General features: G+C 44.3%; 36 non-coding genes across 36 annotated transcripts; 20 read left to right on the top strand and 16 right to left on the bottom strand.

Moving 5' to 3' along the window:
- Positions 1 to 92: 92 nt before the first annotated feature.
- Positions 93 to 181, top strand: Trnay-gua (transfer RNA tyrosine (anticodon GUA)). Its single transcript is given in 2 exon segments — positions 93 to 129; positions 146 to 181. It is a non-coding gene; the product is annotated as a tRNA-Tyr (tRNA).
- Positions 182 to 539: 358 nt separating this feature from the next.
- Trnaq-cug (transfer RNA glutamine (anticodon CUG)) lies at positions 540 to 611 on the bottom strand. Its single transcript has one exon. It is a non-coding gene; the product is annotated as a tRNA-Gln (tRNA).
- Positions 612 to 858: 247 nt separating this feature from the next.
- On the top strand, positions 859 to 947 carry Trnay-gua (transfer RNA tyrosine (anticodon GUA)). Its single transcript is given in 2 exon segments — positions 859 to 895; positions 912 to 947. It is a non-coding gene; the product is annotated as a tRNA-Tyr (tRNA).
- A 357-nt stretch (positions 948 to 1,304) lies between these two features.
- On the bottom strand, positions 1,305 to 1,376 carry Trnaq-cug (transfer RNA glutamine (anticodon CUG)). The gene has a single exon. It is a non-coding gene; the product is annotated as a tRNA-Gln (tRNA).
- Positions 1,377 to 7,364: 5,988 nt separating this feature from the next.
- On the bottom strand, positions 7,365 to 7,436 carry Trnaq-cug (transfer RNA glutamine (anticodon CUG)). The gene has a single exon. It is a non-coding gene; the product is annotated as a tRNA-Gln (tRNA).
- Positions 7,437 to 7,682: 246 nt separating this feature from the next.
- Trnay-gua (transfer RNA tyrosine (anticodon GUA)) lies at positions 7,683 to 7,772 on the top strand. Its single transcript is given in 2 exon segments — positions 7,683 to 7,720; positions 7,737 to 7,772. It is a non-coding gene; the product is annotated as a tRNA-Tyr (tRNA).
- A 358-nt stretch (positions 7,773 to 8,130) lies between these two features.
- Positions 8,131 to 8,202, bottom strand: Trnaq-cug (transfer RNA glutamine (anticodon CUG)). Its single transcript has one exon. It is a non-coding gene; the product is annotated as a tRNA-Gln (tRNA).
- A 247-nt stretch (positions 8,203 to 8,449) lies between these two features.
- Trnay-gua (transfer RNA tyrosine (anticodon GUA)) lies at positions 8,450 to 8,538 on the top strand. Its single transcript is given in 2 exon segments — positions 8,450 to 8,486; positions 8,503 to 8,538. It is a non-coding gene; the product is annotated as a tRNA-Tyr (tRNA).
- A 358-nt stretch (positions 8,539 to 8,896) lies between these two features.
- Trnaq-cug (transfer RNA glutamine (anticodon CUG)) lies at positions 8,897 to 8,968 on the bottom strand. Its single transcript has one exon. It is a non-coding gene; the product is annotated as a tRNA-Gln (tRNA).
- A 246-nt stretch (positions 8,969 to 9,214) lies between these two features.
- Trnay-gua (transfer RNA tyrosine (anticodon GUA)) lies at positions 9,215 to 9,304 on the top strand. The gene is given in 2 exon segments: positions 9,215 to 9,252; positions 9,269 to 9,304. It is a non-coding gene; the product is annotated as a tRNA-Tyr (tRNA).
- Positions 9,305 to 9,662: 358 nt separating this feature from the next.
- On the bottom strand, positions 9,663 to 9,734 carry Trnaq-cug (transfer RNA glutamine (anticodon CUG)). The gene has a single exon. It is a non-coding gene; the product is annotated as a tRNA-Gln (tRNA).
- Positions 9,735 to 9,981: 247 nt separating this feature from the next.
- On the top strand, positions 9,982 to 10,070 carry Trnay-gua (transfer RNA tyrosine (anticodon GUA)). The gene is given in 2 exon segments: positions 9,982 to 10,018; positions 10,035 to 10,070. It is a non-coding gene; the product is annotated as a tRNA-Tyr (tRNA).
- Positions 10,071 to 10,427: 357 nt separating this feature from the next.
- Positions 10,428 to 10,499, bottom strand: Trnaq-cug (transfer RNA glutamine (anticodon CUG)). The gene has a single exon. It is a non-coding gene; the product is annotated as a tRNA-Gln (tRNA).
- A 247-nt stretch (positions 10,500 to 10,746) lies between these two features.
- Trnay-gua (transfer RNA tyrosine (anticodon GUA)) lies at positions 10,747 to 10,835 on the top strand. Its single transcript is given in 2 exon segments — positions 10,747 to 10,783; positions 10,800 to 10,835. It is a non-coding gene; the product is annotated as a tRNA-Tyr (tRNA).
- A 359-nt stretch (positions 10,836 to 11,194) lies between these two features.
- On the bottom strand, positions 11,195 to 11,266 carry Trnaq-cug (transfer RNA glutamine (anticodon CUG)). Its single transcript has one exon. It is a non-coding gene; the product is annotated as a tRNA-Gln (tRNA).
- Positions 11,267 to 11,513: 247 nt separating this feature from the next.
- On the top strand, positions 11,514 to 11,602 carry Trnay-gua (transfer RNA tyrosine (anticodon GUA)). The gene is given in 2 exon segments: positions 11,514 to 11,550; positions 11,567 to 11,602. It is a non-coding gene; the product is annotated as a tRNA-Tyr (tRNA).
- Positions 11,603 to 12,278: 676 nt separating this feature from the next.
- Trnay-gua (transfer RNA tyrosine (anticodon GUA)) lies at positions 12,279 to 12,367 on the top strand. Its single transcript is given in 2 exon segments — positions 12,279 to 12,315; positions 12,332 to 12,367. It is a non-coding gene; the product is annotated as a tRNA-Tyr (tRNA).
- A 359-nt stretch (positions 12,368 to 12,726) lies between these two features.
- On the bottom strand, positions 12,727 to 12,798 carry Trnaq-cug (transfer RNA glutamine (anticodon CUG)). Its single transcript has one exon. It is a non-coding gene; the product is annotated as a tRNA-Gln (tRNA).
- Positions 12,799 to 13,045: 247 nt separating this feature from the next.
- Positions 13,046 to 13,134, top strand: Trnay-gua (transfer RNA tyrosine (anticodon GUA)). The gene is given in 2 exon segments: positions 13,046 to 13,082; positions 13,099 to 13,134. It is a non-coding gene; the product is annotated as a tRNA-Tyr (tRNA).
- Positions 13,135 to 13,492: 358 nt separating this feature from the next.
- Positions 13,493 to 13,564, bottom strand: Trnaq-cug (transfer RNA glutamine (anticodon CUG)). Its single transcript has one exon. It is a non-coding gene; the product is annotated as a tRNA-Gln (tRNA).
- Positions 13,565 to 13,811: 247 nt separating this feature from the next.
- On the top strand, positions 13,812 to 13,900 carry Trnay-gua (transfer RNA tyrosine (anticodon GUA)). Its single transcript is given in 2 exon segments — positions 13,812 to 13,848; positions 13,865 to 13,900. It is a non-coding gene; the product is annotated as a tRNA-Tyr (tRNA).
- A 676-nt stretch (positions 13,901 to 14,576) lies between these two features.
- On the top strand, positions 14,577 to 14,665 carry Trnay-gua (transfer RNA tyrosine (anticodon GUA)). Its single transcript is given in 2 exon segments — positions 14,577 to 14,613; positions 14,630 to 14,665. It is a non-coding gene; the product is annotated as a tRNA-Tyr (tRNA).
- Positions 14,666 to 15,024: 359 nt separating this feature from the next.
- Trnaq-cug (transfer RNA glutamine (anticodon CUG)) lies at positions 15,025 to 15,096 on the bottom strand. Its single transcript has one exon. It is a non-coding gene; the product is annotated as a tRNA-Gln (tRNA).
- A 247-nt stretch (positions 15,097 to 15,343) lies between these two features.
- Trnay-gua (transfer RNA tyrosine (anticodon GUA)) lies at positions 15,344 to 15,432 on the top strand. Its single transcript is given in 2 exon segments — positions 15,344 to 15,380; positions 15,397 to 15,432. It is a non-coding gene; the product is annotated as a tRNA-Tyr (tRNA).
- A 358-nt stretch (positions 15,433 to 15,790) lies between these two features.
- Positions 15,791 to 15,862, bottom strand: Trnaq-cug (transfer RNA glutamine (anticodon CUG)). The gene has a single exon. It is a non-coding gene; the product is annotated as a tRNA-Gln (tRNA).
- Positions 15,863 to 16,109: 247 nt separating this feature from the next.
- Positions 16,110 to 16,198, top strand: Trnay-gua (transfer RNA tyrosine (anticodon GUA)). Its single transcript is given in 2 exon segments — positions 16,110 to 16,146; positions 16,163 to 16,198. It is a non-coding gene; the product is annotated as a tRNA-Tyr (tRNA).
- A 358-nt stretch (positions 16,199 to 16,556) lies between these two features.
- Positions 16,557 to 16,628, bottom strand: Trnaq-cug (transfer RNA glutamine (anticodon CUG)). The gene has a single exon. It is a non-coding gene; the product is annotated as a tRNA-Gln (tRNA).
- Positions 16,629 to 16,875: 247 nt separating this feature from the next.
- Trnay-gua (transfer RNA tyrosine (anticodon GUA)) lies at positions 16,876 to 16,964 on the top strand. Its single transcript is given in 2 exon segments — positions 16,876 to 16,912; positions 16,929 to 16,964. It is a non-coding gene; the product is annotated as a tRNA-Tyr (tRNA).
- Positions 16,965 to 17,322: 358 nt separating this feature from the next.
- On the bottom strand, positions 17,323 to 17,394 carry Trnaq-cug (transfer RNA glutamine (anticodon CUG)). The gene has a single exon. It is a non-coding gene; the product is annotated as a tRNA-Gln (tRNA).
- A 247-nt stretch (positions 17,395 to 17,641) lies between these two features.
- Positions 17,642 to 17,730, top strand: Trnay-gua (transfer RNA tyrosine (anticodon GUA)). The gene is given in 2 exon segments: positions 17,642 to 17,678; positions 17,695 to 17,730. It is a non-coding gene; the product is annotated as a tRNA-Tyr (tRNA).
- Positions 17,731 to 18,088: 358 nt separating this feature from the next.
- Positions 18,089 to 18,160, bottom strand: Trnaq-cug (transfer RNA glutamine (anticodon CUG)). Its single transcript has one exon. It is a non-coding gene; the product is annotated as a tRNA-Gln (tRNA).
- A 247-nt stretch (positions 18,161 to 18,407) lies between these two features.
- On the top strand, positions 18,408 to 18,496 carry Trnay-gua (transfer RNA tyrosine (anticodon GUA)). The gene is given in 2 exon segments: positions 18,408 to 18,444; positions 18,461 to 18,496. It is a non-coding gene; the product is annotated as a tRNA-Tyr (tRNA).
- Positions 18,497 to 18,854: 358 nt separating this feature from the next.
- On the bottom strand, positions 18,855 to 18,926 carry Trnaq-cug (transfer RNA glutamine (anticodon CUG)). The gene has a single exon. It is a non-coding gene; the product is annotated as a tRNA-Gln (tRNA).
- A 247-nt stretch (positions 18,927 to 19,173) lies between these two features.
- Positions 19,174 to 19,262, top strand: Trnay-gua (transfer RNA tyrosine (anticodon GUA)). The gene is given in 2 exon segments: positions 19,174 to 19,210; positions 19,227 to 19,262. It is a non-coding gene; the product is annotated as a tRNA-Tyr (tRNA).
- Positions 19,263 to 19,939: 677 nt separating this feature from the next.
- Trnay-gua (transfer RNA tyrosine (anticodon GUA)) lies at positions 19,940 to 20,028 on the top strand. The gene is given in 2 exon segments: positions 19,940 to 19,976; positions 19,993 to 20,028. It is a non-coding gene; the product is annotated as a tRNA-Tyr (tRNA).
- A 677-nt stretch (positions 20,029 to 20,705) lies between these two features.
- Trnay-gua (transfer RNA tyrosine (anticodon GUA)) lies at positions 20,706 to 20,794 on the top strand. Its single transcript is given in 2 exon segments — positions 20,706 to 20,742; positions 20,759 to 20,794. It is a non-coding gene; the product is annotated as a tRNA-Tyr (tRNA).
- The last annotated feature ends 261 nt before the right edge of the window (positions 20,795 to 21,055 follow it).

A 21,055-nucleotide genomic window follows, 5' to 3' on the forward strand; every position in this document is an offset into this window, starting at 1 on the left:
GCGTCTATATGGTCGCGCTGAGTAGCAGTGTGTGCAGACGGCAGACAGGGACGGACGTAAAGCAATGAGTAGGAATAAGAAAGTATACAGAGCCTCTGGTAGCTCAGTTGGTAGAGCGGTGGACTGTAGTGGAGGATTCACAGTTATCCATAGGTCGCTGGTTCAAATCCGGCCCAGAGGACTGTTTTTCTAATCTCATCAGCAAAGAGGCTCCAGAGAATGCCCACTGAGTCAGAACCTCCCTATGTTTTAAACCTATTTTAAAGGAAATTCATTTGCTCAGCTTGTAATAGCTAGTTGATAATCATGGGATTTTTAACCTTCGTGGGATAATGATATTTCTTCGAATTATCGTAAAATTGCTTGCTCTTACAGGTATTACTCGTTTAATGTTCTGTATAGGTCACAAAGTCGCACCAATATTCGGCCGTTTTATAGACGCATCGTTTTTTACACAAACGTAGAAACTAACGCCGTGAGCCTATTGCTGCTACTTCCTCAGCGAGAAACTCTTATTACAGAAAATTTAGACTAAACGAAGGTTCCACCGAGATTCGAACTCGGATCGCTGGATTCAGAGTCCAGAGTGATAACCGTTACACCATGGAACCAGACAGCAGGAGAAGACTCGTAATACACTTAGCAGTCCTCTGACACACTTCAGACACTTCCTACTTGCATATTTTAACCTAATCGACACCATCGAGCATTATAAAACTTAATCTGGGCAATGTTTGCAGTTGCAGCCGATGATTGCATTTCCTGTGCGTCTATATGGCCGCGCTGAGTAGCAGTGTGTGTAGACGGCAAACAGGGACGGACGTAAAGCAATGAGTAGGAATAAGAAAGTATACAGAGCCTCTGGTAGCTCAGTTGGTAGAGCGGTGGACTGTAGTGGAGGATTCACAGTTATCCATAGGTCGCTGGTTCAAATCCGGCCCAGAGGACTGTTATTCTAATCTCATCAGCAAAGAGGCTCCAGAGAATGCCCACTGAGTCAGAACCTCCCTATGTTTAAACCTATTTTAAAGGAAATTCATTTGCTCAGCTTGTAATAGCTAGTTGATAATCATGGGATTTTTAACCTTCGTGGGATAATGATATTTCTTCGAATTATCGTAAAATTGCTTGCTCTTACAGGTATTACTCGTTTAATGTTCTATATAGGTCACAAAGTCGCACCAATATTCGGCCGTTTTATAGACGCATCGTTTTTTACACAAACGTAGAAACTAACGCCGTGAGCCTATTGCTGCTACTTCCTCAGCGAGAAACTCTTATTACAGAAAATTTAGACTAAACGAAGGTTCCACCGAGATTCGAACTCGGATCGCTGGATTCAGAGTCCAGAGTGCTAACCGTTACACCATGGAACCAGACAGCAGGATAAGACACGTAATACACTTAGCAGTCCTCTGACATACTTCAGACACTTCCTACTTGCATATTTTAACCTAATCGACACCATCGAGCATTATAAAACTTAATCTGGGCAATGTTTGCAGTTGCAGCCGATGATTGCATTTCCTGTGCGTCTATATGGCCGCGCTGAGTAGCAGTGTGTGCAGATGGCAAACAGGGACGGACGTAAAGCAATGAGTAGGAATAAGAAAGTATACAGAGCCTCTGGTAGCTCAGTTGAACGTATTCTCGCTTCGCGCGTCGGCCGACTAGGTCGTGCTCTTAGTTCCGCCTCTACCGTAGCGCAGCGTGTTTTCCTCCTGTCAGTTTAGTGCCGTGTTGGTCTCCGTGCGCGTCGCATCGCTCGTTGTCGGCTGGTGTTTGGTGTTCGTGCGGCCCTTCCTGTCGCGGCGTCGTCTCTCGCCGTGATGTCCACCATGGTTCCCACGAAAGTTCCGCGTACAGGTACAGTCAGTTTTACCTTTGACAAATCCACGCGTCACGTCCAGCCCGGTTCTTTGGAGATACATGACTGGTTAGTCGATACAGTTAAGGTCACTACTGATCAGGTGCATACCGCATATTTCGACAGCGAATTATATGTGTTTTTTGTTAAGTTTCTTGACCCGCTCCAGGTTGATAGGCTACTTTCTCGTCATGGTTCTCAGGTACCCTTTACGCACCGTGATGGTTCCACTAGTATGGTTCTCTTGGCAAATGCAGAAGTGATATATACGAATGTTCGGGTATTTAACCTTCCGCCCGAGGTTGACGACTCTTTTCTGAAGTCCGTTTTGCTTCCTTATGGGGACGTACGCCAGATTCGAAAGGAACGCTGGTCTGCTCAGCACCGCTTACAGGTATATAGTGGTATTCGGTCGGTGGAAATGGTGGTCAAAAAACCTATTCCTTCTCACCTACAGGTATGTGGTTATAGGGTCCATATCACGTACAGTGGCCAGGAAGGAACATGTTATTATTGTAATGAAACTGGTCATTTCCGTACTAATTGTCCGCGGCGTGTGGTGGTATTAAAACCTACATACGAACAGCGTAAAAAATTGACTTTAGCTGATCTTCTCCCACAAGGATCTCGGACTGAATCGCTCACTGTTACTGAGGGACGCAGTGATCCGTTGCCCGACAACGGCCGTGATTTTCCCCCGTTGTCCTTGAGTAGGGATGTTGCTGCCCTTAATTCCGATGTTCCCGCGCTGATTTCTCACAACAAGCGTCGGCGAACACAGGATGATGCGGCTGATGAATCTTCCTTATTGGCTCGCCCTTCCGATGGGCCTCCGGTAAAGGACTCTCTTTCTCAGTCGGAAATCGTGGATGAGGAAGCCACAGGTGCTATCACGCCTTTGCAGAAGCTCCCTGACACCTTATCTGACGTTGTTCCTGCTACCGCGGCAGCCTCTTCGGAGACGCCCGTGACGGAACCTGCTTCTGGTTGCCACGTGTCTTCTCCGGTGCTCTCTGACACTTCTCCTATTGACTCTGTTTCGCATCCCCCTTCTGGAATTTCTGTCGCCCCCTCTGGGTCACAGCCTCCTCCCATCAAACAACTGATTGATTCTCCAGAGCCAGTGGATCCCGTTGTTATTCACCAACTGTCCCACCGTGAACCCATGTCTGCGGACGAGTGGGATGTAGAGGCCTCTCTCTCGCAATCTGACACGGAATGTCTACATGATGCTCCCACGCAGCCGAACGCTGCAGCGTCGGCACCGCGGAGCCGCAGTCGAATCCGTAAACAACCACGGAGAGCCGCATCACGGCCGAAGAAAAAGCAGTGGGAAGATGAGGGTTCTGTTTCGTAGTTTTTCTCTCTGTGGTTCAGCGCTTGTTTCTGGTATGATTACTTGTATGCTGCTCCGTCAGCTGACCGCTCTCTACCGATCTTTGTTTTTCTTTCTAGGTTGAAGTTCCATGCAAGCATATACATTTCTTACTCTGAATATTAACAGAATATGTTCTGAGCTTCGGCTCGCCGCTTTGCGACAGTTTATCTATCAGTCTGGGGCAGATGTTGTTTTTTTACAGGAAGTCCTATTCGACCAGTTTTCCATTCCTGGGTTCTCGACGTTTTTTAATGTCGCTTCCGAACTTTCTACGGGCACTGCCTTGTTTTATAGAGAAGGCATTCCGTTGATGAATTTCGAAGTACTCGACAGTGGAAGGGGGATCGGGTGCACGTTTTATGATCTCAGTTTACTCCTTCTTTATGCCCCTTCTGGTTCGGGTTGTACTACCGCACGCTCGCGTTTCTATAAAGAAGAAGTCATTTACCTGCTTCGTAAATCCCCGACAAAGATAATTTTAGGTGGGGACTTCAATTGTGTTCTACGGCCGGTAGATCAGTCTCCTAATTTTAATTTCAGTAAAGAACTCGACGACCTTGTGCGCTCCTTGCACCTGCGTGACGTGTGGGTTTCTCGCTATCCTACACTTGTGCGACATACCTACTTTACTCCCACGTCTAGCAGTCGCCTCGATCGCTTTTACCTTTCCGATTCCTTGTGTGGGCAACTTCTGGCTGTTGATGTGATACCAGCCTGTTTTACTGATCATTGCGCTGTAGCCGTTACATTTAATTACGAGCGACAACCGGTAAAATTGTTTCGTCCTCCTTGGATGCTCAATATCGCGTATTTGCAAGATACCTCCCTTGGTATCGTCCTGGAGGACATTTGGACTCGTTGTTCTCGTACTATGGACCGGTACCCGTCTATCGTGGCATGGTGGACACTGTATGCAAAACCACACATCCGTAGGGCTCTCATGCGTTTTGGGGCTGCGAAGGTGGCAGAAGATCGACGAACGCAAGAATTTTACTATTCTGTCTTACGTCAACTGTACGATACTGCTACGCATGCTCCCCTCCGGGTTACTGATATACAGCTCATCAAAGCCAAATTGCTGCAGCTCAAACGCATTCAAATGGAGGGCCTGCGGACGAGGTCTCAACCACGTTCCCTTGTACAAGAGGAACTGACGTCACTCTACCATCTAGTCCGTTTACGGTCGCGCCGGAAACGTGGGTGCCTTGCCTCCCTCACAACCGCTGACGGCCGCGTGTTCACCTCTCACCGTGACATTTCTGACTTCGTTTACACCTATTTTACTGATCTGTACGATACTCATGTCCCGGCGGAAACCTCTCTTGACGACTTTACCTCCTTGCTGCCTCGCGTCGTCACTCCTCAATTAAACGACGCCTTTCTGCGTCCCTTTCAGAAGGATGACATATATGATGTTGTTGCAGGATCGCAGTCCCGCAAGTCGCCTGGATTAGATGGTATTCCTAAGGAGTTCTATGTTCAATTTTGGCCGCTCATTGGTGACACCTTAACGTCAATGGTAAATGAAGTGATGCGGGGAGTCTCATTTCCTGCTCCTTTTCAGGAAGGCAGAATGGTCCTCCTCCCGAAATCCACAGGTCGACCGGCAATTGATTCCCTCCGTCCTATTACTCTCCTTAACTTTGATTATAAACTTGTCGCTCGAGCAATTAATATCCGTCTCTCTAAGCTGCTCGATACCATTATTGCCGCCCACCAAAGCTGTGTGCCTGGACGCACGATACTGACTTCCGTTCTCGAATGTCGCGATGTAATCTCGGTGGCGGCTGCCGCTAATATCCCAGGGGCTTTGCTTTTTCTTGATTTCCAAAAAGCGTTCGATCGCGTCAGCCATGATTTTTTATCGAGAGTGCTCACCGCTGTCGGCTTTAATAATGATGCTCGACAAGTCTTAACTAATCTTTTTACCGGTATCAGTGTCTCGGTGATTGTGAACGGTCACCCTACCCCCCGGATATCGATCAGACGGGGGTTACCCCAGGGAAGCCCCTTATCCATGTCACTTTTTGTTCTATCCTTAGAGCCCTTACTTCGCCATCTCACCATGCACTTACGTGGCTGGAATATATTGGGGGAAATTTTTGCAGTCCGTGCATACGCCGATGACGTCATGGTTTTAGTAGGACATGCCGAGGATATACCGCGGCTTAAGGATACCTTGGATTCATTTTGTGGTCTTGCTGGTGCTCGCATTAATGATCGCAAGTGCACGTTCCTGCCGTTGAAAGGCTTTGATCATGTCGTCATTCCTTGGGCGACGGTTGTCGATCGCCATAAGACCTTGGGGATCATAGTGGATCGTAATCCGATCAAAATGGCGGCACTAAATTGGCGCGAGGTTACGAGTCGTGTTCACGGGGCGATCCTTGAACATGACCGCCGTTCCCTTAGCCTCCTTCACAAGGCACGGGTTTTAGAGACCTATGTCTTCAGTAAAATATACTACGTTGCGCAGGTCTTCCCGCTTCCCGCGATGATGGCTCGCAGGCTGAAACAGCTGTCTAGTCGATTTCTGTGGCGCCGCCATGTCTTCCGTGTCCGGTATGAAGTTGTGGCCAGGCCTCGGAAGCTTGGAGGATTGGGTCTTTCAGATATCAAAGTGAAGACGTCCATATTATTTGCCCGCCGCAATGTTTTAACCTGTACGCGGGCTCCGCATTCAGTCACCTCTCGTTTACTTTCCCGCCTCCGGCCGGCCAGTCTGACCCCTCCTGTTGATGTTGGACGGATTAATCCTAAATTGCGGCACATTCGTGAATACTTTGTACTTGTCGGTATTCTGGGTGCTGATATACTTTCTATGACGCATATTACTACCAACATGCTACAAATCCGTCGGGGTACAGCATGTTTCCCTTCTTCTGTTGAACTTGCTTCCCCGTCAACGTCATGGAAAACGGTCTGGTCTCATCTTAGTCTTCCCATTTTGCCGATGGAGATTGTTTCAACGTGGTATAAGGTCATTTACCGTCTGATACCTACTGGTGATCGTCTTTTTCGTATTGGCCTTCGTCCGACTGATCAGTGTGAGGAATGTCATCAAACTGACACCTTACTTCACAGGCTAGTTGCTTGCGGACGGGATCATTGGCTCTGGGTCCGCCGTCAATTAGCTTTTCTTACTAGAGGGCCTGAAACCGCATTCCCAGACGACATCTTCTTACATCCGGACATCTCTTATTTTCCTCAGACAAAAACGAACACGATTGTCTGGCTCTTGGGTTACTATGTCCATTACGTCATTGAAGGCGGTAATGACCCAGATCCCCGCGTTTTTCACCATTATTTGTCAACTGCGCATTGGAAATGGCAGCGGTTACCACAATACCGAACGCTTTTACCGAATATGCTTTTTCTTGTGTTTAACCGTCAAGGGGTTGGTTAAGTTCCCCTGTGATTCTTGTTTCTTCCCTGAGCTCGAGTCCCCTCCCTTGTTGTATTTTTTCGTAATTTTTTTTTCTCTCTCTTTTTGCATGTATATATATACACCCAAAATTCATACGGGTGGGGTAACGGGTTGGTCTTCCCCTTCAGAAGAAATGTTTTATTTGTGTTTCACCTAATTTGTTGATTTTCTTTTTGCAGCTAATATTAAATGATGATTTGACTATGGTTGTCTGAATTCTCGTGAAATATACCAAGTCAATCTGATAATAAAAAAAAAAGTTGGTAGAGCGGTGGACTGTAGTGGAGGATTCACAGTTATCCATAGGTCGCTGGTTCAAATCCGGCCCAGAGAACTGTTTTTCTAATCTCATCAGCAAAGAGGCTCCAGAGAATGCCCACTGAGTCAGAACCTCCCTATGTTTTAAACCTATTTTAAAGGAAATTCATTTGCTCAGCTTGTAATAGCTAGTTGATAATCAAGGGATTTTTAACCTTCGTGGGATAATGATATTTCTTCGAATTATCGTAAAATTGCTTGCTCTTACAGGTATTACTCGTTTAATGTTCTATATAGGTCACAAAGTCGCACCAATATTCGGCCGTTTTATAGACGCATCGTTTTTTACACAAACGTAGAAACTAACGCCGTGAGCCTATTGCTGCTACTTCCTCAGCGAGAAACTCTTATTACAGAAAATTTAGACTAAACGAAGGTTCCACCGAGATTCGAACTCGGATCGCTGGATTCAGAGTCCAGAGTGCTAACCGTTACACCATGGAACCAGACAGCAGGATAAGACTCGTAATGCACTTAGCAGTCCTCTGACATACTTCAGACACTTCCTACTTGCATATTTTAACCTAATCGACACCATCGAGCATTATAAAACTTAATCTGGGCAATGTTTGCAGTTGCAGCCGATGATTGCATTTCCTGTGCGTCTATATGGTCGCGCTGAGTAGCAGTGTGTGCAGACGGCAGACAGGGACGGACGTAAAGCAATGAGTAGGAATATGAAAGTATACAGAGCCTCTGGTAGCTCAGTTGGTAGAGCGGTGGACTGTAGTGGAGGATTCACACCTATCCATAGGTCGCTGGTTCAAATCCGGCCCAGAGCACTGTTTTTCTAATCTCATCAGCAAAGAGGCTCCAGAGAATGCCCACTGAGTCAGAACCTCCCTATGTTTTAAACCTATTTTAAAGGAAATTCATTTGCTCAGCTTGTAATAGCTAGTTGATAATCATGGGATTTTTAACCTTCGTGGGATAATGATATTTCTTCGAATTATCGTAAAATTGCTTGCTCTTACAGGTATTACTCGTTTAATGTTCTGTATAGGTCACAAAGTCGCACCAATATTCGGCCGTTTTATAGACGCATCGTTTTTTACACAAACGTAGAAACTAACGCCGTGAGCCTATTGCTGCTACTTCCTCAGCGAGAAACTCTTATTACAGAAAATTTAGACTAAACGAAGGTTCCACCGAGATTCGAACTCGGATCGCTGGATTCAGAGTCCAGAGTGCTAACCGTTACACCATGGAACCAGACAGCAGGATAAGACTCGTAATACACTTAGCAGTCCTCTGACATACTTCAGACACTTCCTACTTGCATATTTTAACCTAATCGACACCATCGAGCATTATAAAACTTAATCTGGGCAATGTTTGCAGTTGCAGCCGATGATTGCATTTCCTGTGCGTCTATATGGCCGCGCTGAGTAGCAGTGTGTGCAGACGGCAGACAGGGACGGACGTAAAGCAATGAGTAGGAATATGAAAGTATACAGAGCCTCTGGTAGCTCAGTTGGTAGAGCGGTGGACTGTAGTGGAGCATTCACAGTTATCCATAGGTCGCTGGTTCAAATCCGGCCCAGAGGACTGTTTTTCTAATCTCATCAGCAAAGAGGCTCCAGAGAATGCCCACTGAGTCAGAACCTCCCTATGTTTTAAACCTATTTTAAAGGAAATTCATTTGCTCAGCTTGTAATAGCTAGTTGATAATCATGGGATTTTTAACCTTCGTGGGATAATGATATTTCTTCGAATTATCGTAAAATTGCTTGCTCTTACAGGTATTACTCGTTTAATGTTCTATATAGGTCACAAAGTCGCACTAATATTCGGCCGTTTTATAGACGCATCGTTTTTTACACAAACGTAGAAACTAACGCCGTGAGCCTATTGCTGCTACTTCCTCAGCGAGAAACTCTTATTACAGAAAATTTAGACTAAACGAAGGTTCCACCGAGATTCGAACTCGGATCGCTGGATTCAGAGTCCAGAGTGCTAACCGTTACACCATGGAACCAGACAGCAGGATAAGACTCGTAATACACTTAGCAGTCCTCTGACATACTTCAGACACTTCCTACTTGCATATTTTAACCTAATCGACACCATCGAGCATTATAAAACTTAATCTGGGCAATGTTTGCAGTTGCAGCCGATGATTGCATTTCCTGTGCGTCTATATGGCCGCGCTGAGTAGCAGTGTGTGCAGACGGCAGACAGGGACGGACGTAAAGCAATGAGTAGGAATATGAAAGTATACAGAGCCTCTGGTAGCTCAGTTGGTAGAGCGGTGGACTGTAGTGGAGGATTCACACCTATCCATAGGTCGCTGGTTCAAATCCGGCCCAGAGCACTGTTTTTCTAATCTCATCAGCAAAGAGGCTCCAGAGAATGCCCACTGAGTCAGAACCTCCCTATGTTTTAAACCTATTTTAAAGGAAATTCATTTGCTCAGCTTGTAATAGCTAGTTGATAATCATGGGATTTTTAACCTTCGTGGGATAATGATATTTCTTCGAATTATCGTAAAATTGCTTGCTCTTACAGGTATTACTCGTTTAATGTTCTATATAGGTCACAAAGTCGCACCAATATTCGGCCGTTTTATAGACGCATCGTTTTTTACACAAACGTAGAAACTAACGCCGTGAGCCTATTGCTGCTACTTCCTCAGCGAGAAACTCTTATTACAGAAAATTTAGACTAAACGAAGGTTCCACCGAGATTCGAACTCGGATCGCTGGATTCAGAGTCCACAGTGCTAACCGTTACACCATGGAACCAGACAGCAGGATAAGACTCGTAATACACTTAGCAGTCCTCTGACATACTTCAGACACTTCCTACTTGCATATTTTAACCTAATCGACACCATCGAGCATTATAAAACTTAATCTGGGCAATGTTTGCAGTTGCAGCCGGTGATTGCATTTCCTGTGCGTCTATATGGCCGCGCTGAGTAGCAGTGTGTGCAGACGGCAAACAGGGACGGACGTAAAGCAATGAGTAGGAATAAGAAAGTATACAGAGCCTCTGGTAGCTCAGTTGGTAGAGCGGTGGACTGTAGTGGAGGATTCACAGTTATCCATAGGTCGCTGGTTCAAATCCGGCCCAGAGGACTGTTTTTCTAATCTCATCAGCAAAGAGGCTCCAGAGAATGCACACTGAGTCAGAACCTCCCTATGTTTAAACCTGTTTTAAAGGAAATTCATTTGCTCAGCTTGTAATAGCTAGTTGATAATCATGGGATTTTTAACCTTCGTGGGATAATGATATTTCTTCGAATTATCGTAAAATTGCTTGCTCTTACAGGTATTACTCGTTTAATGTTCTATATAGGTCACAAAGTCGCACCAATATTCGGCCGTTTTATAGACGCATCGTTTTTTACACAAACGTAGAAACTAACGCCGTGAGCCTATTGCTGCTACTTCCTCAGCGAGAAACTCTTATTACAGAAAATTTAGACTAAACGAAGGTTCCACCGAGATTCGAACTCGGATCGCTGGATTCAGAGTCCAGAGTGCTAACCGTTACACCATGGAACCAGACAGCAGGATAAGACTCGTAATACACTTAGCAGTCCTCTGACATACTTCAGACACTTCCTACTTGCATATTTTAACCTAATCGACACCATCGAGCATTATAAAACTTAATCTGAGCAATGTTTGCAGTTGCAGCCGATGATTGCATTTCCTGTGCGTCTATATGGCCGCGCTGAGTAGCAGTGTGTGCAGACGGCAGACCGGGACGGACGTAAAGCAATGAGTAGGAATAAGAAAGTATACAGAGCCTCTGGTAGCTCAGTTGGTAGAGCGGTGGACTGTAATTGAGGATTCACAGTTATCCATAGGTCGCTGGTTCAAATCCGGCCCAGAGGACTGTTTTTCTAATCTCATCAGCAAAGAGGCTCCAGAGAATGCCAACTGAGTCAGAACCTAACCTATGTTTTAAACCTATTTTAAAGGAAATTCATTTGCTCAGCTTGTAATAGCTAGTTGATAATCATGGGATTTTTAACCTTCGTGGGATAATGATATTTCTTCGAATTATCGTAAAATTGCTTGCTCTTACAGGTATTACTCGTTTAATGTTCTATATAGGTCACAAAGTCGCACCAATATTCGGCCGTTTTATAGACGCATCGTTTTTTACACAAACGTAGAAACTAACGCCGTGAGCCTATTGCTGCTACTTCCTCAGCGAGAAACTCTTATTACAGAAAATTTAGACTAAACGAAGGTTCCACCGAGATTCGAACTCGGATCGCTGGATTCAGAGTCCACAGTGCTAACCGTTACACCATGGAACCAGACAGCAGGATAAGACTCGTAATACACTTAGCAGTCCTCTGACATACTTCAGACACTTCCTACTTGCATATTTTAACCTAATCGACACCATCGAGCATTATAAAACTAAATCTGGGCAATGTTTGCAGTTGCAGCCGATGATTGCATTTCCTGTGCGTCTATATGGCCGCGCTGAGTAGCAGTGTGTGCAGACGGCAGACAGGGACGGACGTAAAGCAATGAGTAGGAATAAGAAAGTATACAGAGCCTCTGGTAGCTCAGTTGGTAGAGCGGTGGACTGTAGTGGAGGATTTACAGTTATCCATAGGTCGCTGGTTCAAATACGCCCCAGAGGACTGTTTTTCTAATCTCATCAGCAAAGAGGCTCCAGAGAATGCCCACTGAGTCAGAACCTCCCTATGTTTAAACCTATTTTAAAGGAAATTCATTTGCTCAGCTTGTAATAGCTAGTTGATAATCATGGGATTTTTAACCTTCGTGGGATAATGATATTTCTTCGAATTATCGTAAAATTGCTTGCTCTTACAGGTATTACTCGTTTAATGTTCTATATAGGTCACAAAGTCGCACCAATATTCGGCCGTTTTATAGACGCATCGTTTTTTACACAAACGTAGAAACTAACGCCGTGAGCCTATTGCTGCTACTTCCTCAGCGAGAAACTCTTATTACAGAAAATTTAGACTAAACGAAGGTTCCACCGACATTCGAACTCGGATCGCTGGATTCAGAGTCCACAGTGCTAACCGTTACACCATGGAACCAGACAGCAGGATAAGACTCGTAATACACTTAGCAGTCCTCTGACATACTTCAGACACTTCCTACTTGCATATTTTAACCTAATCGACACCATCGAGCATTATAAAACTTAATCTGGGCAATGTTTGCAGTTGCAGCCGATGATTGCATTTCCTGTGCGTCTATATGGCCGCGCTGAGTAGCAGTGTGTGCAGACGGCAGACCGGGACGGACGTAAAGCAATGAGTAGGAATAAGAAAGTATACAGAGCCTCTGGTAGCTCAGTTGGTAGAGCGGTGGACTGTAGTGGAGGATTCACAGTTATCCATAGGTCGCTGGTTCAAATCCGGCCCAGAGGACTGTTTTTCTAATCTCATCAGCAAAGAGGCTCCAGAGAATGCCAACTGAGTCAGAACCTAACCTATGTTTTAAACCTATTTTAAAGGAAATTCATTTGCTCAGCTTGTAATAGCTAGTTGATAATCATGGGATTTTTAACCTTCGTGGGATAATGATATTTCTTCGAATTATCGTAAAATTGCTTGCTCTTACAGGTATTACTCGTTTAATGTTCTATATAGGTCACAAAGTCGCACCAATATTCGGCCGTTTTATAGACGCATCGTTTTTTACACAAACGTAGAAACTAACGCCGTGAGCCTATTGCTGCTACTTCCTCAGCGAGAAACTCTTATTACAGAAAATTTAGACTAAACGAAGGTTCCACCGAGATTCGAACTCGGATCGCTGGATTCAGAGTCCACAGTGCTAACCGTTACACCATGGAACCAGACAGCAGGATAAGACTCGTAATACACTTAGCAGTCCTCTGACATACTTCAGACACTTCCTACTTGCATATTTTAACCTAATCGACACCATCGAGCATTATAAAACTTAATCTGGGCAATGTTTGCAGTTGCAGCCGATGATTGCATTTCCTGTGCGTCTATATGGCCGCGCTGAGTAGCAGTGTGTGCAGACGGCAGACAGGGACGGACGTAAAGCAATGAGTAGGAATAAGAAAGTATACAGAGCCTCTGGTAGCTCAGTTGGTAGAGCGGTGGACTGTAGTGGAGGATTTACAGTTATCCATAGGTCGCTGGTTCAAATCCGGCCCAGAGGACTGTTTTTCTAATCTCATCAGCAAAGAGGCTCCAGAGAATGCCCACTGAGTCAGAACCTCCCTATGTTTTAAACCTATTTTAAAGGAAATTCATTTGCTCAGCTTGTAATAGCTAGTTGATAATCATGGGATTTTTAACCTTCGTGGGATAATGATATTTCTTCGAATTATCGTAAAATTGCTTGCTCTTACAGGTATTACTCGTTTAATGTTCTATATAGGTCACAAAGTCGCACCAATATTCGGCCGTTTTATAGACGCATCGTTTTTTACACAAACGTAGAAACTAACGCCGTGAGCCTATTGCTGCTACTTCCTCAGCGAGAAACTCTTATTACAGAAAATTTAGACTAAACGAAGGTTCCACCGAGATTCGAACTCGGATCGCTGGATTCAGAGTCCAGAGTGCTAACCGTTACACCATGGAACCAGACAGCAGCATAAGACTCGTAATACACTTAGCAGTCCTCTGACATACTTCAGACACTTCCTACTTGCATATTTTAACCTAATCGACACCATCGAGCATTATAAAACTTAATCTGGGCAATGTTTGCAGTTGCAGCCGATGATTGCATTTCCTGTGCGTCTATATGGCCGCGCTGAGTAGCAGTGTGTGCAGACGGCAAACAGGGACGGACGTAAAGCAATGAGTAGGAATAAGAAAGTATACAGAGCCTCTGGTAGCTCAGTTAGTAGAGCGGTGGACTGTAGTGGAGGATTCACAGTTATCCATAGGTCGCTGGTTCAAATCCGGCCCAGAGGACTGTTTTTCTAATCTCATCAGCAAAGAGGCTCCAGAGAATGCCCACTGAGTCAGAACCTCCCTATGTTTAAACCTATTTTAAAGGAAATTCATTTGCTCAGCTTGTAATAGCTAGTTGATAATCATGGGATTTTTAACCTTCGTGGGATAATGATATTTCTTCGAATTATCGTAAAATTGCTTGCTCTTACAGGTATTACTCGTTTAATGTTCTATATAGGTCACAAAGTCGCACCAATATTCGGCCGTTTTATAGACGCATCGTTTTTTACACAAACGTAGAAACTAACGCCGTGAGCCTATTGCTGCTACTTCCTCAGCGAGAAACTCTTATTACAGAAAATTTAGACTAAACGAAGGTTCCACCGACATTCGAACTCGGATCGCTGGATTCAGAGTCCACAGTGCTAACCGTTACACCATGGAACCAGACAGCAGGATAAGACTCGTAATACACTTAGCAGTCCTCTGACATACTTCAGACACTTCCTACTTGCATATTTTAACCTAATCGACACCATCGAGCATTATAAAACTTAATCTGGGCAATGTTTGCAGTTGCAGCCGATGATTGCATTTCCTGTGCGTCTATATGGCCGCGCTGAGTAGCAGTGTGTGCAGACGGCAGACCGGGACGGACGTAAAGCAATGAGTAGGAATAAGAAAGTATACAGAGCCTCTGGTAGCTCAGTTGGTAGAGCGGTGGACTGTAGTGGAGGATTCACAGTTATCCATAGGTCGCTGGTTCAAATCCGGCCCAGAGGACTGTTTTTCTAATCTCATCAGCAAAGAGGCTCCAGAGAATGCCAACTGAGTCAGAACCTAACCTATGTTTTAAACCTATTTTAAAGGAAATTCATTTGCTCAGCTTGTAATAGCTAGTTGATAATCATGGGATTTTTAACCTTCGTGGGATAATGATATTTCTTCGAATTATCGTAAAATTGCTTGCTCTTACAGGTATTACTCGTTTAATGTTCTATATAGGTCACAAAGTCGCACCAATATTCGGCCGTTTTATAGACGCATCGTTTTTTACACAAACGTAGAAACTAACGCCGTGAGCCTATTGCTGCTACTTCCTCAGCGAGAAACTCTTATTACAGAAAATTTAGACTAAACGAAGGTTCCACCGAGATTCGAACTCGGATCGCTGGATTCAGAGTCCAGAGTGCTAACCGTTACACCATGGAACCAGACAGCAGGATAAGACTCGTAATACACTTAGCAGTCCTCTGACATACTTCAGACACTTCCTACTTGCATATTTTAACCTAATCGACACCATCGAGCATTATAAAACTAAATCTGGGCAATGTTTGCAGTTGCAGCCGATGATTGCATTTCCTGTGCGTCTATATGGCCGCGCTGAGTAGCAGTGTGTGCAGACGGCAGACAGGGACGGACGTAAAGCAATGAGTAGGAATAAGAAAGTATACAGAGCCTCTGGTAGCTCAGTTGGTAGAGCGGTGGACTGTAGTGGAGGATTCACAGTTATCCATAGGTCGCTGGTTCAAATCCGGCCCAGAGGACTGTTTTTCTAATCTCATCAGCAAAGAGGCTCCAGAGAATGCCCACTGAGTCAGAACCTCCCTATGTTTTAAACCTATTTTAAAGGAAATTCATTTGCTCAGCTTGTAATAGCTAGTTGATAATCATGGGATTTTTAACCTTCGTGGGATAATGATATTTCTTCGAATTATCGTAAAATTGCTTGCTCTTACAGGTATTACTCGTTTAATGTTCTATATAGGTCACAAAGTCGCACCAATATTCGGCCGTTTTATAGACGCATCGTTTTTTACACAAACGTAGAAACTAACGCCGTGAGCCTATTGCTGCTACTTCCTCAGCGAGAAACTCTTATTACAGAAAATTTAGACTAAACGAAGGTTCCACCGAGATTCGAACTCGGATCGCTGGATTCAGAGTCCAGAGTGCTAACCGTTACACCATGGAACCAGACAGCAGGATAAGACTCGTAATACACTTAGCAGTCCTCTGACATACTTCAGACACTTCCTACTTGCATATTTTAACCTAATCGACACCATCGAGCATTATAAAACTTAATCTGGGCAATGTTTGCAGTTGCAGCCGATGATTGCATTTCCTGTGCGTCTATATGGCCGCGCTGAGTAGCAGTGTGTGCAGACGGCAGACAGGGACGGACGTAAAGCAATGAGTAGGAAAAAGAAAGTATACAGAGCCTCTGGTAGCTCAGTTGGTAGAGCGGTGGAATGTAGTGGAGGATTTACAGTTATCCATAGGTCGCTGGTTCAAATCCGGCCCAGAGGACTGTTTTTCTAATCTCATCAGCAAAGAGGCTCCAGAGAATGCCCACTGAGTCAGAACCTCCCTATGTTTTAAACCTATTTTAAAGGAAATTCATTTGCTCAGCTTGTAATAGCTAGTTGATAATCAAGGGATTTTTAACCTTCGTGGGATAATGATATTTCTTCGAATTATCGTAAAATTGCTTGCTCTTACAGGTATTACTCGTTTAATGTTCTATATAGATCACAAAGTCGCACCAATATTCGGCCGTTTTATAGACGCATCGTTTTTTACACAAACGTAGAAACTAACGCCGTGAGCCTATTGCTGCTACTTCCTCAGCGAGAAACTCTTATTACAGAAAATTTAGACTAAACGAAGGTTCCACCGAGACTCGAACTCGGATCGCTGGATTCAGAGTCCAGAGTGCTAACCGTTACACCATGGAACCAGACAGCAGGATAAGACTCGTAATACACTTAGCAGTCCTCTGACATACTTCAGACACTTCCTACTTGCATATTTTAACCTAATCGACACCATCGAGCATTATAAAACTTAATCTGGGCAATGTTTGCAGTTGCAGCCGATGATTGCATTTCCTGTGCGTCTATATGGTCGCGCTGAGTAGCAGTGTGTGCAGACGGCAGACAGGGACGGACGTAAAGCAATGAGTAGGAATAAGAAAGTATACAGAGCCTCTGGTAGCTCAGTTGGTAGAGCGGTGGACTGTAGTGGAGGATTCACAGTTATCCATAGGTCGCTGGTTCAAATCCGGCCCAGAGGACTGTTTTTCTAATCTCATCAGCAAAGAGGCTCCAGAGAATGCCCACTGAGTCAGAACCTCCCTATGTTTTAAACCTATTTTAAAGGAAATTCATTTGCTCAGCTTGTAATAGCTAGTTGATAATCATGGGATTTTTAACCTTCGTGGGATAATGATATTTCTTCGAATTATCGTAAAATTGCTTGCTCTTACAGGTATTACTCGTTTAATGTTCTGTATAGGTCACAAAGTCGCACCAATATTCGGCCGTTTTATAGACGCATCGTTTTTTGCACAAACGTAGAAACTAACGCCGTGAGCCTATTGCTGCTACTTCCTCAGCGAGAAACTCTTATTACAGAAAATTTAGACTAAACGAAGGTTCCACCGAGATTCGAACTCGGATCGCTGGATTCAGAGTCCACAGTGCTAACCGTTACACCATGGAACCAGACAGCAGGATAAGACTCGTAATACACTTAGCAGTCCTCTGACATACTTCAGACACTTCCTACTTGCATATTTTAACCTAATCGACACCATCGAGCATTATAAAACTAAATCTGGGCAATGTTTGCAGTTGCAGCCGATGATTGCATTTCCTGTGCGTCTATATGGCCGCGCTGAGTAGCAGTGTGTGCAGACGGCAGACAGGGACGGACGTAAAGCAATGAGTAGGAATAAGAAAGTATACAGAGCCTCTGGTAGCTCAGTTGGTAGAGCGGTGGACTGTAGTGGAGGATTTACAGTTATCCATAGGTCGCTGGTTCAAATCCGGCCCAGAGGACTGTTTTTCTAATCTCATCAGCAAAGAGGCTCCAGAGAATGCCCACTGAGTCAGAACCTCCCTATGTTTTAAACCTATTTTAAAGGAAATTCATTTGCTCAGCTTGTAATAGCTAGTTGATAATCATGGGATTTTTAACCTTCGTGGGATAATGATATTTCTTCGAATTATCGTAAAATTGCTTGCTCTTACAGGTATTACTCGTTTAATGTTCTATATAGGTCACAAAGTCGCACCAATATTCGGCCGTTTTATAGACGCATCGTTTTTTACACAAACGTAGAAACTAACGCCGTGAGCCTATTGCTGCTACTTCCTCAGCGAGAAACTCTTATTACAGAAAATTTAGACTAAACGAAGGTTCCACCGAGATTCGAACTCGGATCGCTGGATTCAGAGTCCAGAGTGCTAACCGTTACACCATGTAACCAGACAGCAGGATAAGACTCGTAATACACTTAGCAGTCCTCTGACATACTTCAGACACTTCCTACTTGCATATTTTAACCTAATCGACACCATCGAGCATTATAAAACTTAATCTGGGCAATGTTTGCAGTTGCAGCCGATGATTGCATTTCCTGTGCGTCTATATGGCCGCGCTGAGTAGCAGTGTGTGCAGACGGCAGACAGGGACGGACGTAAAGCAATGAGTAGGAATAAGAATGTATACAGAGCCTCTGGTAGCTCAGTTGGTAGAGCGGTGGAATGTAGTGGAGGATTTACAGTTATCCATAGGTCGCTGGTTCAAATCCGGCCCAGAGGACTGTTTTTCTAATCTCATCAGCAAAGAGGCTCCAGAGAATGCCCACTGAGTCAGAACCTCCCTATGTTTTAAACCTATTTTAAAGGAAATTCATTTGCTCAGCTTGTAATAGCTAGTTGATAATCAAGGGATTTTTAACCTTCGTGGGATAATGATATTTCTTCGAATTATCGTAAAATTGCTTGCTCTTACAGGTATTACTCGTTTAATGTTCTATATAGATCACAAAGTCGCACCAATATTCGGCCGTTTTATAGACGCATCGTTTTTTACACAAACGTAGAAACTAACGCCGTGAGCCTATTGCTGCTACTTCCTCAGCGAGAAACTCTTATTACAGAAAATTTAGACTAAACGAAGGTTCCACCGAGATTCGAACTCGGATCGCTGGATTCAGAGTCCAGAGTGCTAACCGTTACACCATGGAACCAGACAGCAGGATAAGACTCGTAATACACTTAGCAGTCCTCTGACATACTTCAGACACTTCCTACTTGCATATTTTAACCTAATCGACACCATCGAGCATTATAAAACTTAATCTGGGCAATGTTTGCAGTTGCAGCCGATGATTGCATTTCCTGTGCGTCTATATGGTCGCGCTGAGTAGCAGTGTGTGCAGACGGCAGACAGGGACGGACGTAAAGCAATGAGTAGGAATAAGAAAGTATACAGAGCCTCTGGTAGCTCAGTTGGTAGAGCGGTGGACTGTAGTGGAGGATTCACAGTTATCCATAGGTCGCTGGTTCAAATCCGGCCCAGAGGACTGTTTTTCTAATCTCATCAGCAAAGAGGCTCCAGAGAATGCCCACTGAGTCAGAACCTCCCTATGTTTTAAACCTATTTTAAAGGAAATTCATTTGCTCAGCTTGTAATAGCTAGTTGATAATCATGGGATTTTTAACCTTCGTGGGATAATGATATTTCTTCGAATTATCGTAAAATTGCTTGCTCTTACAGGTATTACTCGTTTAATGTTCTGTATAGGTCACAAAGTCGCACCAATATTCGGCCGTTTTATAGACGCATCGTTTTTTACACAAACGTAGAAACTAACGCCGTGAGCCTATTGCTGCTACTTCCTCAGCGAGAAACTCTTATTACAGAAAATTTAGACTAAACGAAGGTTCCACCGAGATTCGAACTCGGATCGCTGGATTCAGAGTCCCCAGTGCTAACCGTTACACCATGGAACCAGACAGCAGGATAAGACTCGTAATACACTTAGCAGTCCTCTGACATACTTCAGACACTTCCTACTTGCATATTTTAACCTAATCGACACCATCGAGCATTATAAAACTTAATCTGGGCAATGTTTGCAGTTGCAGCCGATGATTGCATTTTCTGTGCGTCTATATGGCCGCGCTGAGTAGCAGCGTGTGCAGACGGCAGACAGGGACGGACGTAAAGCAATGAGTAGGAATATGAAAGTATACAGAGCCTCTGGTAGCTCAGTTGGTAGAGCGTTGGACTGTAGTGGAAGATTCACAGTTATCCATAGGTCGCTGGTTCAAATCCGGCCCAGAGGACTGTTTTTCTAATCTCATCAGCAAAGAGGCTCCAGAGAATGCCCACTGAGTCAGAACCTCCCTATGTTTTAAACCTATTTTAAAGGAAATTCATTTGCTCAGCTTGTAATAGCTAGTTGATAATCATGGGATTTTTAACCTTCGTGGGATAATGATATTTCTTCGAATTATCGTAAAATTGCTTGCTCTTACAGGTATTACTCGTTTAATGTTCTATATAGGTCACAAAGTCGCACCAATATTCGGCCGTTTTATAGACGCATCGTTTTTTACACAAACGTAGAAACTAACGCCGTGAGCCTATTGCTGCTACTTCCTCAGCGAGAAACTCTTATTACAGAAAATTTAGACTAAACGAAGGTTCCACCGAGATTCGAGCTCGGATCGCTGGATTCAGAGTCCAGAGTGCTAACCGTTACTCCATGGAACCAGACAGCAGGATAAGACTCGTAATACACTTAGCAGTCCTCTGACATACTTCAGACACTTCCTACTTGCATATTTTAACCTAATCGACACAATCGAGCATTATAAAACTTAATCTGGGCAATGTTTGCAGTTGCAGCCGATGATTGCATTTCCTGTGCGTCTATATGGCCGCGCTGAGTAGCAGTGTGTGCAGACGGCAGACAGGGACGGACGTAAAGCAATGAGTAGGAATATGAAAGTATACAGAGCCTCTGGTAGCTCAGTTGGTAGAGCGGTGGACTGTAGTGGAGGATTCACAGTTATCCATAGGTCGCTGGTTCAAATCCGGCCCAGAGGACTGTTTTTCTAATCTCATCAGCAAAGAGGCTCCAGAGAATGCCCACTGAGTCAGAACCTCCCTATGTTTTAAACCTATTTTAAAGGAAATTCATTTGCTCAGCTTGTAATAGCTAGTTGATAATCATGGGATTTTTAACCTTCGTGGGATAATGATATTTCTTCGAATTATCGTAAAATTGCTTGCTCTTACAGGTATTACTCGTTTAATGTTCTATATAGGTCACAAAGTCGCACCAATATTCGGCCGTTTTATAGACGC

This window comes from Schistocerca gregaria, chromosome 2 (genome assembly GCF_023897955.1).
Source record: "Schistocerca gregaria isolate iqSchGreg1 chromosome 2, iqSchGreg1.2, whole genome shotgun sequence".
Classification (NCBI taxonomy): Eukaryota; Metazoa; Arthropoda; class Insecta; order Orthoptera; family Acrididae; genus Schistocerca; species Schistocerca gregaria.